Genomic DNA, 13,934 nt, shown 5'->3' with positions numbered 1-13,934 from the left:
TTATTTTTTTCCTCCTTTTTAAATACATTATCACAGAGGCCCTACTGCCATCAATGATGGCCTCAGTCTTGGCCAGCAGTGGATTCATCTTGGAGCCAGCTGACATTGGCTCAATTGGACATAGGGGAAGATTCTAGCAGCTTCTTGCAACAGATGCTCCTGTAGCCTGGCCTGCTACCAACACCTTGCTGTGCAAACCCATATCAACATTGTCTAAAATGTCTTTCAGCAAGGAAAACTGTCACATTCATCTGACACACGAAGTAAACCTGTGTTGTAATGTGCCCTATTTTCCATTTGCCTAGAGGTCCTTATTAATTACTGTTTTTCACACCGAACTTTATGCCAAGTCCCTTAGGAGTACATCGGTGAACGCCTTTATATAATATCACAGTATCACCAAGGTTGGAAGAGACCTCATCTATCAGTCTGTGAAGATATGACCTACTTGTGAGCAATTCACAAGAGAACAATTGCTTTTTTTTTTTTTTTCTGAAAAAGTTATTAATTGCAAATGATTTCTTAGGAGTCCCAGGACGGTGACTATATCCCTGTCAGCATTATTATGGTTCACTATTGATCTCATCTGAGGAAGTGCATATACATGCATGAATCTTGGCATGAGAAATCCACTTCAGTCCCTTTTCTGCCAAACTCAAAGTCGTATATGATGTCAGCATCAAATGGAAGATTGAAGCTCAGGGTTTCCCACCTTGATCTCAAAAATATATATATATCTCTAACACAAAACTACAGATCTTATAGTCATGGCTGTTCTACCTAAGCATGCCATCCTGTGCTCACTGCAGCACTTACCAGCACATACTAACCATGCTTTCAGCATGCTCAAACCTAATTAGTTCCCCAGACTCCTAGGCTTTACTTTACTAGTCTCTGTATAGCATAGAAAAACATTCTGGATTATGATCCACTTGGAAAAATTTGAGTCCTGTTCCAGGAACTTTTTTCCAGAATGTGATCTCTCTAAAATTATTTTAGCTACACACCTGCATAGCTCTTACAGAAGCTCCCATACTGTGGAGGGAGGGGAAACATGACCAATCTGATTACACAAGGACTCAGATGTGAAGAGATGAGAGCCTATGCTTCTTCTCCTTCACTGCTCAGCTGTCTTGTCTATGAGTATCTTGGCAGCTGGAAGGTACTAATGATCTACAGTACAATTGTCACATTGAATAAAATTATCTCATTGTTTCTTCCTCGTGACTCTGGCAAATTCCTATTTCTTCCTTTGTCCCTAGACTGACATTTGCAAGTTTTAAGGAACAAATAGGATCTATCATCTATACCTGTGTCCACCACCTGGTGAACTGTGATCCTCATATCTGACTACAGATTTTAACTGCTGTGAACAATACAGTCAGTTGTACACCTCAGTCTTGAATTACTCAATTAGATATCTGCTTTCCTGGGAAACTTGCGAGGGAGTGGTAGGTTTGCACTGACTGCAGACATCCAAGCCTGGCTTGTCTGAGTAGGCAACTATTCTAGTCCAAATCAAGTTTGAAATATCTGTAAAGTGTTGTTTAGATGCCTCCTGCTCAACTATGTGCCGCTGTTGGAGACTATATAAGATACAGAGCCAGAGAGGATGAAACCTGGCATTGCCTCCATAAGCCATTAAGCTGTTCATTGCCTGTACCAGTTCAGTGCAACCTGTCAGCAAATGAAGGCAAAGATGACTGAAGCATTCACCACACCATTGTACTTTGCTAGAAAATGTCATGTGTAAGGTTACTAAATGTAATGTGTCTTAATCAGCTTTGAAATGTGTCCTGTGCCCAATAGGCATTTGTGTCACTACCCAGCGTGGTGGAGGGCTCTGACTCATGTTCAGAAAGCAAACATCTGCAGCACTTCCCGATGTTATCATCCCCACCACCCCCGTTATTTGCTGCCACACCTCTGCCCACAGTTACCACAACAGCAAGAGATCTGGCAGAAATGAGCATGCGCCCACACCTCACCTGCACCACAGCCTTCGTGTGAGCTCATCTTCATCAGTGACTTCAGCTGTGACATGAGCAGTGAGACTGGGTGCAAACGCCTGCTGTCACTTCCGCTGCTGTGACATCCAGCAAACTGGAAAGCTAATGTCATGGCTGCACAGTTGGGCATCACAGTCTGGTTCAGCAGCTGGCCTGTTGTAGTTCTAATAAACATATCCTCTTGGCTGTTGCTGATATTAACACAGTAATGCTCACAGCTCACTGGTAATGTGTCTCAGATGGAACGACAAAAGGCTAAGATTTCAGATACATTTCCTGTCTGTGTTTCTTATTGCACATGACAAACTAAAATCAGAACTGCCAATAATCCATAAGTGAGTATGACCAGCAGAATTACATATCTAAAACAACTAATTTTCAAAACCCTACTTTATATTGATTCTCCTCTGATGTGGTATCAAAAGCTATGACTCACTCAAAATGCTTTCTCTCAACACTAGCCTGTGTGCTCCCAAACTAATTTCCTCCCAGGAAACTTTACTTCTTTGAGAGCAGTTCATTTACTGCTGCCAAAACTATAGACATTCTTGATGGAGTGGCTTTATGGCATGATTAGTCAAACTATAGAGATGTGTTAGCAACCCAGTAAACACAGAAAATGGTAAGAAAGAGATAGTTAGGACATCAGGGAAAATTACAAGCAACAACCACAACAGAATATGCACAGCAAATTCTATACTTAGGTAGACCAAGATGAAACCTTGCAGTTAAGTTTTTGAGACTATACAACTTCAACTAATGAGATATCAGGTCTTGTTTTCAGTGTCTTCAGGATTCCACTACATAACTTGTTAGCATCTATCAGTGAATCAGATCCTATTGGATTTACTTTACCCAGACAAAATTCTGGTTCAGGTTGGCAGTGTATTAAATTAATTAAGATCTTGCACAGCTTGTTGCACGGAGCTGATGAAATACTGTTAAAAATACAAATCCAGAACCAAGATTCAGACTTAAGTATGCTGACTGTTTAATCTTTCTCACCATTCAACACAACTTAAAATGTTTGGAGTGATTCTCTATGGTAACTTGCAATTAGAGAACATGTTTTTAGAAGAAAATGTGATATTTGAGGTGATAGTGTTCCTTTTAAAGGGATGAATGTACACTCACACCCACACTGCTGCATCTGTGACTGCTGGAGCACATCAAGTGAAGTGCTGGATTTTAGATTCCCACTGGCAAACACAAACTTGTTGGATGCTGTGCAATTCTGTCACTTCACTTTGGTGCTTCAGTGGCAGCCGTAATCTTCTGGAAAAATGTTGGTCTCATAAATGTCTGAGCTCTTTGGCCAAGTTCCTGTGATCTGTTGCCTACACAAAACTGCCTTCTTCTCAGCTCTGTTATCCATTAAAATGTTACCAGAGATCTCCACTGATCTCATTTTTGTCATGCAAAGACTTTCCAAAATATTCCCTGATAGATTTCAACTTTAAGTGGTAGTTGTTAGTATCTTTTCACTTGTCTAGAATCATTCGATATCTGTCTTGAGTGCAAAACAAGAGTTCTCGAGCCAGAGTTTTGCCACACATGTGCAAGGAAATTTTTTGGAGATCAGAGGGGAAAATCTGTCTGGTCTAAAGCATGATATGACTGCTAACCTTGTTTTATTTTCTGCCTAGTGAAAAAGAAGAGGGCAAAGCTTTATACAATGCATGCTGTAAACATACAAGAGAGCATGAGCTTGTCAGCCTATTACTGACATGAGGCATGCATACCTGTGTCTTGACAAGGATGTTTTATGAGCAAAAGCAATAATGAGGTTTTGAAAAGCACACATTTAAGCCCGGTGAATGCTTGCGAGTTGTGCTCGTACAAGTTGTGATTTAAAAGGCTAGAGGCTTCAACCTGAGCCACTAGAACTCAGAATGACAGAAAATTACAAAATGTTATCACATTTACATTTACAAGCTGTCATTTTGAAATGCTAAATAGCTCATCATTTAGAACACTGAACACCAATTTGAGCTGCGCTTGAAGTTTGCTGCTTCCTAGTTACATTTTTTTCTGGATACTCATAATAATGCCTCAATCCATAAACTTTTGTTATCTCTCTTAGTTCAGCTTTGGCCCCAGAAATATGTTGACTTTGCAGGAATGTTAAGGAAAGACATGTATCTTGTTACCAGTAAAAAACACCACCCTAGACATAATTAAAAGCCCCCTTTCTGCTTATTTAATGTGCTAATATGAGAACATTAAGGCAAATCTACCATCTACTGCTTGGTTGATCCAGCTGTCTGGAATTTTTTGTTAATTTATGGACCCAATTATGTAGACTCTTAAATCCACAGCATTGGTGGGTGGTAAGGTAGATGGTAAATGAAGAAATGTAGAGTAGGAAACTCCTTAAAGGCCTGTTTTATATGTAACTTGGGTAACATTTTTTAGGTGAACAAGCATCAAAGATTGTATCTTTAAGAAACTCTCAAGACAGGAATAAATGTACACGGGTTTAAGGCACCCCTAAAAATTATGAGATGGCTAATATCCCCACGATTCTGTGGTCTGCTCTAAAACAAAAATATTAAGCCAAATGTTTGGCTCCGTATATAATAAAAACAGATTATCTAATGGTTTCCAGTGGGAAATATGAGAAAGACCATTCATAAAGACTCTGTAATAGTTATGAATTATAAAGACTTCCTCATTTTCAGTATAAACTGAGACCCCAACAGAAACTGCTAGATATTTGTTCACATACCCTCAAAGGGACTGCACGTGGACATTTTTAATTAACATTATTTGCAACACCTTACTTGAATTGTTCATTATTAATTTGACATGGTTTGAAGTCCTGACCAGAAAGATTTCATCACTTACTCTAATTACACCATTCTTATATGACTTTAATGCTCTTAAAAGGATACAGTGATTTGTAATCTACACTTATTTTAATTAAAAAAGAAAACCATGTTTAAGTAATTTAGGTCATAGCATGCAAAAAAAAATTAGGAATAGGAAGCATTAAATAAACTTGGTCATAATCCTGAGCATGTCACTAGGCCTTCTCTGTGAGGGAAATATATGTGTGTGTGTGTGTGTGTGTGTGTAATTTGAAAGTAAAGACACAGATTAACAGCCCTGCATTTCCAGAGATGCATCTGCTGTCCTCATTGTAGTTTTCCCTTTCCATCTCCCCAAAAGTTTTAATGTTCATTAGTTGGCATGAAATGCCTGTATCTTAGTTCACTTCCATGTGCCCTCACTGTCCGAATGTCTGGGCCAGTCAGCAAAAATTATTAAGTTAGGGTAAAACTTCCCTCTCCTGTTTAAACTATTTTCCTTACCTTCTAGTTTTACTTAGTGAAGCCATTCTTCAAATGTGCATGGTGAGTCTGTAGAGATTGGGCTGAGGTTATGGTGGTGGTAAAGACAGAAAATATGCAGGAAACTATTGACATGACTTTCATGTCTGTGTCTACAGAGGATAGATAAACTGTGCTAGTTTCTTCCTGGAGAATGGTAGACATGACTAGAAGTGCCACTAGAGAGACTTGTAAGATCAGCAAAACCTGAGTTGTACCATGATAGACACAGAAAATATTCATTCTCAGGAAGTTCCAACAGGCTCAATGAGTGTAAGAACTTTGCTCTTTATCTTGAAGCTAAAATGTTGAAACCTAGCATCTTAAATGAAATGGACACTTGGCAGCTTTCTTTGACAGCGTGACTTAGACTGTCTGCCGACTCAGTGAGGTTTTTTTCTTTGCGTATTACACCTTTTCATTGAAACTTAGTGACAAGACTCTGGGTTTGTAATAGCTGAAACTCTAGAACACGAGATGGCAGTGTCAGACACCACCTACCAAAACAGCAGGGGATCTGCAGACTGGTTCGGCTGAGTCTCTTGGGAGGGGGCACAGAAGCAAGCGGCACCGAGATGTTTGTGCTTCCCTTGATACCTGTATGGAACTCTTGATAGGAAGCAAAAGACCTTCATGTTCCAACAACTCTTAGAAAGTGCCTTGCAGAAGAAATAAAGTAGTACTCTCTGCAAAGCAGGTCTTGGTTTCACGCAGATCTCTTTAAGTTCTCCAGGTTTAAGAGGGTATGTTAGGACATAAAAATACCTTGCAGAAGTTTCAAGGAAAATGGATTTTCTGTCTCTGGAAGCTTGCTTTTATTTCCTTGGAGTTATCGTGGCAGAAAACAAATAGATAAGGGCTTTTTCTTTTATTTATTTCTTTTTCAAACTGATTTATCACCAGTCTCTGTGTTTGTCTGGAGTGGCACATACAGTAAGAGCATTATCTTTGTCAAAGAAACAGGAAATTTTGTTTATTAGCTCATAAATGCCATGTTGCTCCACTTAGGAAGGTCACTATAATCAGTGAGGGTGAGCATGTGAGGGTCAGAATGGAGAACGTGCAAAAGTGATCTAAAATGTGGCAAAATCCCCAGACCAAACCTGGCAGGAATTTGGCTCTCTGGAGTCCAGACACCTGGCAGAGTCTCAGTGGGGAAATAAACTTTAAATACCCTGTAATCACACCAATATGTTCAAACCCAGTGAAGGTCATTAGCAATTATTATTCTGCTGAGTTTAGGGGTTTCTTGATGGGGTGTCCTTGATGACTTTCCTAGTACTACTGAGTGCCTGGGCCCGGTTTCTTTGCAAGATGCAGTTCTGGGCACCCCAATCTTTCAGATGCCACCAAGCAGAACTGTCACTGACTGTCATTGCTTGAACAAGGACACTCAAGTTGAGCATGTTTCAGTACCCTAAAATCAGGCACATCCCATGGGAGTGAGGACAGGAAGGATGAGAAGGTGTTTGAAGATCCGAGTGGCACAGACAAAGGAAGGGGAACTCAGTGGTTCTTGGGGCCCTACAGGAAAAAAAAAGAGCTGGCAAGATACCAGACCTAGGGAGGGCATTGCAAAGATGCAGGGCTGGAGTCCCACATGCCAGGGTGGGGAGTGAAGATCAGTCAATCTCTCTAAGTCCTTACTTTAAAGCATACTGATGGAAAAAGTCTTCAACTTTCTCCCTTGAAAAGACTGAGAACCACATTTCCTCAACAGCGGGTGTCCAGAGCGGGGTCCGACGTGTTTGCTCTGTGCGGGACCAATTCTGCCGGAATCGGGGGAGGCGAGGACTCTGCCGCTGGCAGAGGAGCAGGGCCAGAGCGGTCAGCTAGAATTCAGCACTGTCCCGCCGATGACAGTTCCCTTTTTCTGCCCCGAGCCTGTGTCAGGCGGTGGTAGCTGCCCCCCTCTCTCTGCCTGCTGCATCCCGGCAGCGTCTGCCGGTTCCTGACCTCTGGAAGGCACGACGGCCACCCTGCCCTGCCGCCGCCGGCGTCTTTTTCACATCGTGATAGAATAGTTTTGGTTGAAAAAGACCTTTGAGATGATCCAGTCCAGCCGTTATCTAAGGCTACCAAGACTGGTGCTAAAACATGTGCCTCAGCACCACATATCTGCATCTTTTCAACATCTCCATGGATGGAGATTCAGACACCTCCCCGTGGAATCCGTTCCAGCGTTTGTTCCTCGGGCACACAGCGAGGAAATAGTTTGGTTTGGGGTTGATTTTTTGTTTGGTTGGTTTTCTGTTTGCTGTTGGTGGTGGTGTGTGGTTGGTTGATTGGGTTGTTTGTTTTTTTGGTTTTGGGTTGTTGTTTTTTTTTGGGGGGGGTGGGGGTGGTGGAGTGTATTAAATTAAAGAATATTACACCGGAGCTGTGAAGTATTAAACTTTTGCAAAGAAGAGATGTCCAAGGCAGCTAAGAAGGACTGCATGCGGGGAGGCTCGAGATCACGAGTGGGACTTGTGCTCGGGAGGCGAGTTAACGAAGTGATACGGACACTGAGAAGCCTCAGGCAATATCCCGACATGGCCGGACAATGACTCGCATCAGTAATCGCCAGCTCTAGAACAAATCTACATGTCCCACTGGAAACATGCATGTCTTTGCCTGGCCCCATCTTTGCTCCCGTATCACTATAATTACACCTCGGGCTGCGGTCGATGAGCGTTGCGGATGGGAGAAGCAGCACCACGTCAGGGTCTAAACCTGGTTGCTCTCTTTGTCTCCCCTTCCTTGCAGCTGTGACTGGGATGTCTACAGCCAATTATATCTGCCGAAGGAAATGTTTCATGTGGCTCTTTAAACGTCAGTGCCGCCGCTCGATCTACAGAAACGCGGAGTTTCGCGCCTTGCAAGGCTGGGCAAGGACTTTGTGATGGCCCTTCTGTCGTGCGGGAGGTAAAACCAAATGCTACGGCTTCGTTACAAAATAAAAAGGGATCAGTCAGGATAAATTCTCACCCGGTTGCTTTTCGGCAAACGTGTCCCTGAGGGACCGAGGGCAACGTAAAGCATCTGCGGGATGAATAACCTCACAGCCCGATCGGGCGAGAAGGGCTGGCCCAGCAGCGGAGCCGCGGAGCTGTTTCCGTCAGATGTATCGTGCCCGCAGGGACACCTTCCATCGGGTGCATCGTATTTCCAGGGGAACCGTAGCGAGAAATGCCCCAGAAAAAATGATGGATCTGATGGGAAGACAATGCGCGTCCTTTTTACAGTTGAGCCTCCACCACAACCCTTTTCTGCCTCTCCCATATAGGGCAGTTGAAGGCCATATGTCCTCACGTCTAGGAGGACCGGCGCTTTGTGCCTGCACTCAGAGCACGAATTAAGGCGCGGATTTCCGTAGCCACGCTGCCTATAGGGGCAGCGGGGAAGAGGACTGCCCGTAGGAATGCCTCTGACTCCCGGCCCGAGCTGCTTTCCGAGACGGGGCTGTCTCCGAGGCATGACAGCCTCCACGCCGAGCCTGACTCTGTTGCCACAGGAGGGGGGCGGGGCGGGAGCGGGGGACCCGGTGTGCGCCCTCCACACGGGCCTCACCGCTGTCCCCACCGTCTTGGCCCACGCACGCCCGCGGCCACTGAGCTGTTGTTCGGGGGCTTGCGATGACAAAGGGCCGAGGTCCAGCAGCCTGGGGAAAGGCCGCAAGGGCCGGAGGGGGTGAGTGGTGGCATCCCAGGTGCCCCTCTCAGAGGAGAGGGACTTGCTGCAAATGTCATCAAGGCCCCGCCGCCGAGTTTCAGCCACATATGGTGGGTGGATTTAGGTGTCAAAAGCCGGCGAATTAGAAATGGTAATTGTCTGTCATTATGGGTGAAACGCGATCTATCACAACAACTGGAACATGTCTGGGCGCTAGCAAAAATAATTTGAATGATTAGCGATCATTATGGATGTCAAGCCGCGTCCATTAAGTTGTATGAAGAAATTATCCTTGACGTGCGAAATCAAACTACAAATACACAGGCTTGGCATTGAGAAGACCCTCCCTTCCGGGCCACGGGAGGCCGGCAGCAGCCCGACGGGGCTGGCAGGGCCCGGGAGAGGAGTTGGGGACACATTACTACCAGGGCCGCCGGGCACTGCCGCCTCGCTGACAGCGGCGGCCCGGAGCAAAGAGCCCTCCTCAAAGCTTAGCGTGGCCCTGCTCACGGTGCAGGGACAGGGGAGAGGCTCTTGGTAGGTCACAGAATGTTTTTCAGAGAGAGGGATGCGAGGGGCAGGGAGCCAGGCAGGATGCGACAACGAGGATTGGTTGACCCGAGCAACCAAAAGACATCACCCGGAGCATAGAAAGGATAAGGAGGGATTCTGGAAGATGTTCTCTGCAAAAGGCATGTGTCCCGTTGTAACACCAGGCCCTTGGAAGGAGGAGGAGTCCGGGGACCCTCTTCCACGGTTCTACGGGGCCAGAGAGCGCCCGGCTTGCTGCTTAGCGTCCGCTCAGCCCCGTCGAGCCTGCCTGGCAAAAGGACTTTGCCACAGCTCCCATAATGGGACATTTTCTGAGGCCAGATCGATTTACAAGTAATTTCCATGTTGCGAGGGTTGAATATAATTTTTCTAAGAAAAAAAATGTCGATTTTACTTTCAAAGTTCACCCCTTTTACAGTCAGGACTTGCGATAGATTTTTTTTTTCCCTGACACCATTTCCCTTAGTTTCTGATCCTGCTTCAGCGAAATTATTTGTCTTATTTTTTTAAAGTGAGTATTTCAAGGTCTTTTGGATATTTTTTTTTTTTTTGTTAAATTATGCCATTGTGATCTCCCGGGCCGTAGCCTGACAGGGGCAGTTTCCCGAAGTGTGTAAAGTCCACAGTGCAGTGCTCGCTTTTTAAAGTAACATGCAAAAGCTTTCTCCCTGACAGCAGGGGAAATCATCAGTTTTATCAAGGTGCCTTGGGGTTTTTTGGTTGATTGGTTGATTTTGGTTTTGATTTTAATCCGATAAATTAGTACAATTTCAGACAAATTAAAGGAACTTCGGAGTCACTTGGCAAAATGACAGTCTGCACCCCTGCAGAGTGCTGTTTATAACTAGCGAATGAGAGTCTATGTTCTTTTCTTATTGCGGTGGCTGGGGAAATGTAATGTCAGTAAAAGTCCTCAGCTTCGGTTATTTTTTATTCTTAACTAAATAAAGGGACATGCGAATACGCTTTTCTTCTTCGCTGGGTTTTGTTTTGGTTTTAATTAGACAAGTAAAACGCTTTGTTTGCTGTGTTGTTTTAGAAGTGCTGTGCCACCCCGCAGAGCGGAGCAGCGACGACGCCATCTCGATAAATCCGCTGACAACATCCCTCACAGAGGAAAAGGGCCCCGCTGCTTCTTAGCCGTGCTTTGGGGCTGCCCACCGGCCCTCCTGTCCTGCTTTCCCCTCGCAGCCCCTCCAGACACCCTGGGGCCGCCCATTGTTACCGCACACGAGTGACAAAAGTCTAATCCCGAGGAGGATCCGTCGCTCGTTTTCGCTGTCCCGAGCAAAAGCGCTCGGCACAAACCCCGGCACCCAGCCCGAGTGCTGCCTCCCCCTCTCCCCTCCCCTCCCAGCCTACCCAGCTTTATTCGTACTGCTCCTAAATCTGTATTATTCGCACACAAGCCAAAGATAATATTAGTCCTCTCCACGCGCATTTCATCCCTAATTATCACTTAGGTCCTTTGCGACACAAAGAGTTTCCTCGGACAGTTTAAGTGCAACGCAGCACAGATCCCTGGGCGAAGTGTTTTACCCGTACTCAGGAGAAAAGCGGGCGGGGGCGGATCTCGCCATCGGGCGGCTTTAGCTGCGGGTAGATCACTGGTGCCGATTTGAGTCCTCACTAGGACCCTTGCTAGGATCGAAAGGCAGGGCCGGGCTCTGAAGCAGCGGGCAGTGGCAACAACGTCCTTCAGAGCCACCACTGCTTGCAAGACATGCTTACCCCACAGAGCAATTTAGAAAACACAGACGTAGCCTGCGCCCGGCCGAGCATCCGGCTCCTGCCCCGTGAGCTCTCTCTGTAGCCCTAACTCCCCGCCCGAGGGGCAGACCGCTGCGTTCACTGCCCCTGTGCCCCTGCCCGCTGGCACCTCTGCTCACACGCTGCAGCCCCTGGAAGCTGAAAATCAGACCCTTCTTCGACTTTCCACACATTTTATGTTTGTCTGGCCATTCCTGCTCTGTTTTGGTTGTCAATCGGCCGTACATAGAAAGGCTGTCTGTAGCCTTTGAGATTTTATTACTGTTGCGTTTTTTACATTTTATCTTTTTTTTTTTCCCAAGAAAGAAAATAGATGTTTTAAATACGTATTACCTAATATATATGTATTTACTAGTATCTGTGTTCCTGCTCTGCTGGGAAAGACACCAGCCGCTGGTCCTGGTGGCAGGTCTCACCTTGTCGCAGACATCAGGCAGTCCCTGCAAGTCACATTCCACCCCAGGCCAGCAGCAGGGCAGACCCCCCTCCACATCCCCCTTTGCCTGCCCTCCCAGAGCCGAGCCACTGCCGCGGGAGAAGAACGAAGAGGCTTCCCTGGCTCGGATACTTTTCTGTCTCAGAGGAGGATGCGCTGCTGGCTGCCAGCAGTGTCTCTGAGGAGCTCGAGCTCCAGGCCTCTTTACTACTGAGTCAGATTTCAATAAAAAATTCCACAGGCGCATCTGAGAGCTCCTAAAGGGTTCAACCTGTGGTTCTGCGGACAGCACGCCCCGCTAGTGTTGTTGCGAGGAGGGCCCTGACAATTGCACTCATGGCCAGCATGGCTTGGGACCAGGTTGTAGCTAACATTCCTCCCAGCTCCAGTACAGAACCGGGGGAAAAGGCGGGGAGCCCCAGGGGCTCCGAGCGGCTGGGTAAAACCCTCATCCTTTGGGCAGGGCTTTCCTCTTGGGTTCGTGGGACCCGGCCGGCAGCTGGTCAGGGTGGAACTGGGGCGAGAAGGGCAGCTCTTGCCCCTAGCCTTTGCCGGGCATTGCAACATCCCCATCCCAGGTGAACCTGGACTGTTTCCTTCAATCCGCTCCATCCTCTGGAGACAACGAGGATTTGAGTGTAGATGACATAAATTACCTCCCTCCCTTAAAAGGAAAAAAAAAAAAATCAAATTCAAGTCATGTTTTTTTTTAAGAAAAGGCAAATCTCACCTGTGGGTGAGAGTCCGCCCGCTCCCGCAATCCCTCGGGAAGGCACTGGAAAGCCGCCGTGCGGGGAAGACGCGGCACCTCGGGGGCTGAGCGGGACGCGGATTAGCAGGCGCCAGCACCGACGAAGCCGGAGTCTCTGGACAGAGCCTCCTCTCCCATCGGGATCTCTGCTCGCTCCAGGAAGTAGGGAGCGCTGGGAGCAATGTCCCGGCGCTGACCGCCCTGCGATTTGGCTGAGAAGCAATTCTATGGCTCACTGGTTCACTTTGCTCCCCACTTAATCACTTCGTTCCCCGCAGCAGCGACCAACGCAAAGGAAATAATCCACTTTTGGGAAGCTTTTGGAGAGTCTAGGAACAGTAGCATCCCTGAGGATGCATCCTCATCATCTCGGGGAAAACCGGGCTGCTTCCTGGAGCCACTACTGTTTTCATATTAAGGGCAGAGGGGATTCGGCCTTTCGGCCCTCTCTCAGCACTCCAAACAGCCTATGGGCAGGAGCATCCCTGCTTTGGGTTCCGGGGCCCTCCCTCCGAGCGGAACTGCTCTCTCCGGTGGTTCGGTGCTGCAAAGCCGAGGTAACCACCGGGAGGGCCGCGGTCCTGGCCCGCCCTCATACCGCGTCGCCTTCCCACTGACAGGAGAAGCGGAGCGGAAAAGTGCCTGCCAAAGCCCCGGGCCTGCCGGGGAGAGGCCCTTAACCTCCGGGCCACCTTTGCCCCCTGCTCCCAGGAGCCCCTAGGATGCCGGACAGGTGCTGCGCTGCAGACGGGACAGCTCGTGCTGCGGCATCTTGTGCGGCTCCTGCTCCTCCAGAGCAGGCATCGCTGGTTCCTACCTGACCAGAATGTGCGTGTGGCGGTGTGTGTGTGTTTGAAATATACATGGTTTCCTGTTCTATTACCCTGCGAGGGAGCGGGAGGTATCTAAATATAGGCAGTCTCCCTGCTGCAGAATTGGTCTCTGCGCCTGTGCGAGTGCTTATAAGACAAATACAAGCGCCTATGGAAACATATGTAAAGATATACACAATTTACATTACATTTCAACAATCGAATCGCATGTAGCTGGAGGGGTTTCTCTCTCTCCCTCCTTCTATTGCGATTGTTTTTCTTTCTTCAAGACTGAAGCTTGCCCATGGCCGGATTCCCACGGCTCCTGTATGCATTCAGTGTATGGAAAAGAGGCCGGATTTGGGGTATATCGTTTGGGAGATTATTTTCATGTTGCGGTCGTGAATGTGCTGATGAGATAAATGTGCTCTCAGGTGAGGGAGATGGGAGTGTAGAAAGAGTGTTGGAGCCCAGGTATTGCTGATAACTTAAACGCCAAAAATCCAGATTAATTCCATTGGCCTTGGTACAGCTACACCACGGTTACTAGGGACTTTGTTGTTTAAAAAAGAGAATAAGACTCAGCTAGGTTGCTATAAATTTACGGTAGTAGAATTA

Source organism: Pogoniulus pusillus, chromosome 11, assembly GCF_015220805.1.
Source record: "Pogoniulus pusillus isolate bPogPus1 chromosome 11, bPogPus1.pri, whole genome shotgun sequence".
Taxonomy (NCBI): Eukaryota; Metazoa; Chordata; class Aves; order Piciformes; family Lybiidae; genus Pogoniulus; species Pogoniulus pusillus.
Note: the sequence above shows the minus strand (reverse complement) of the source record.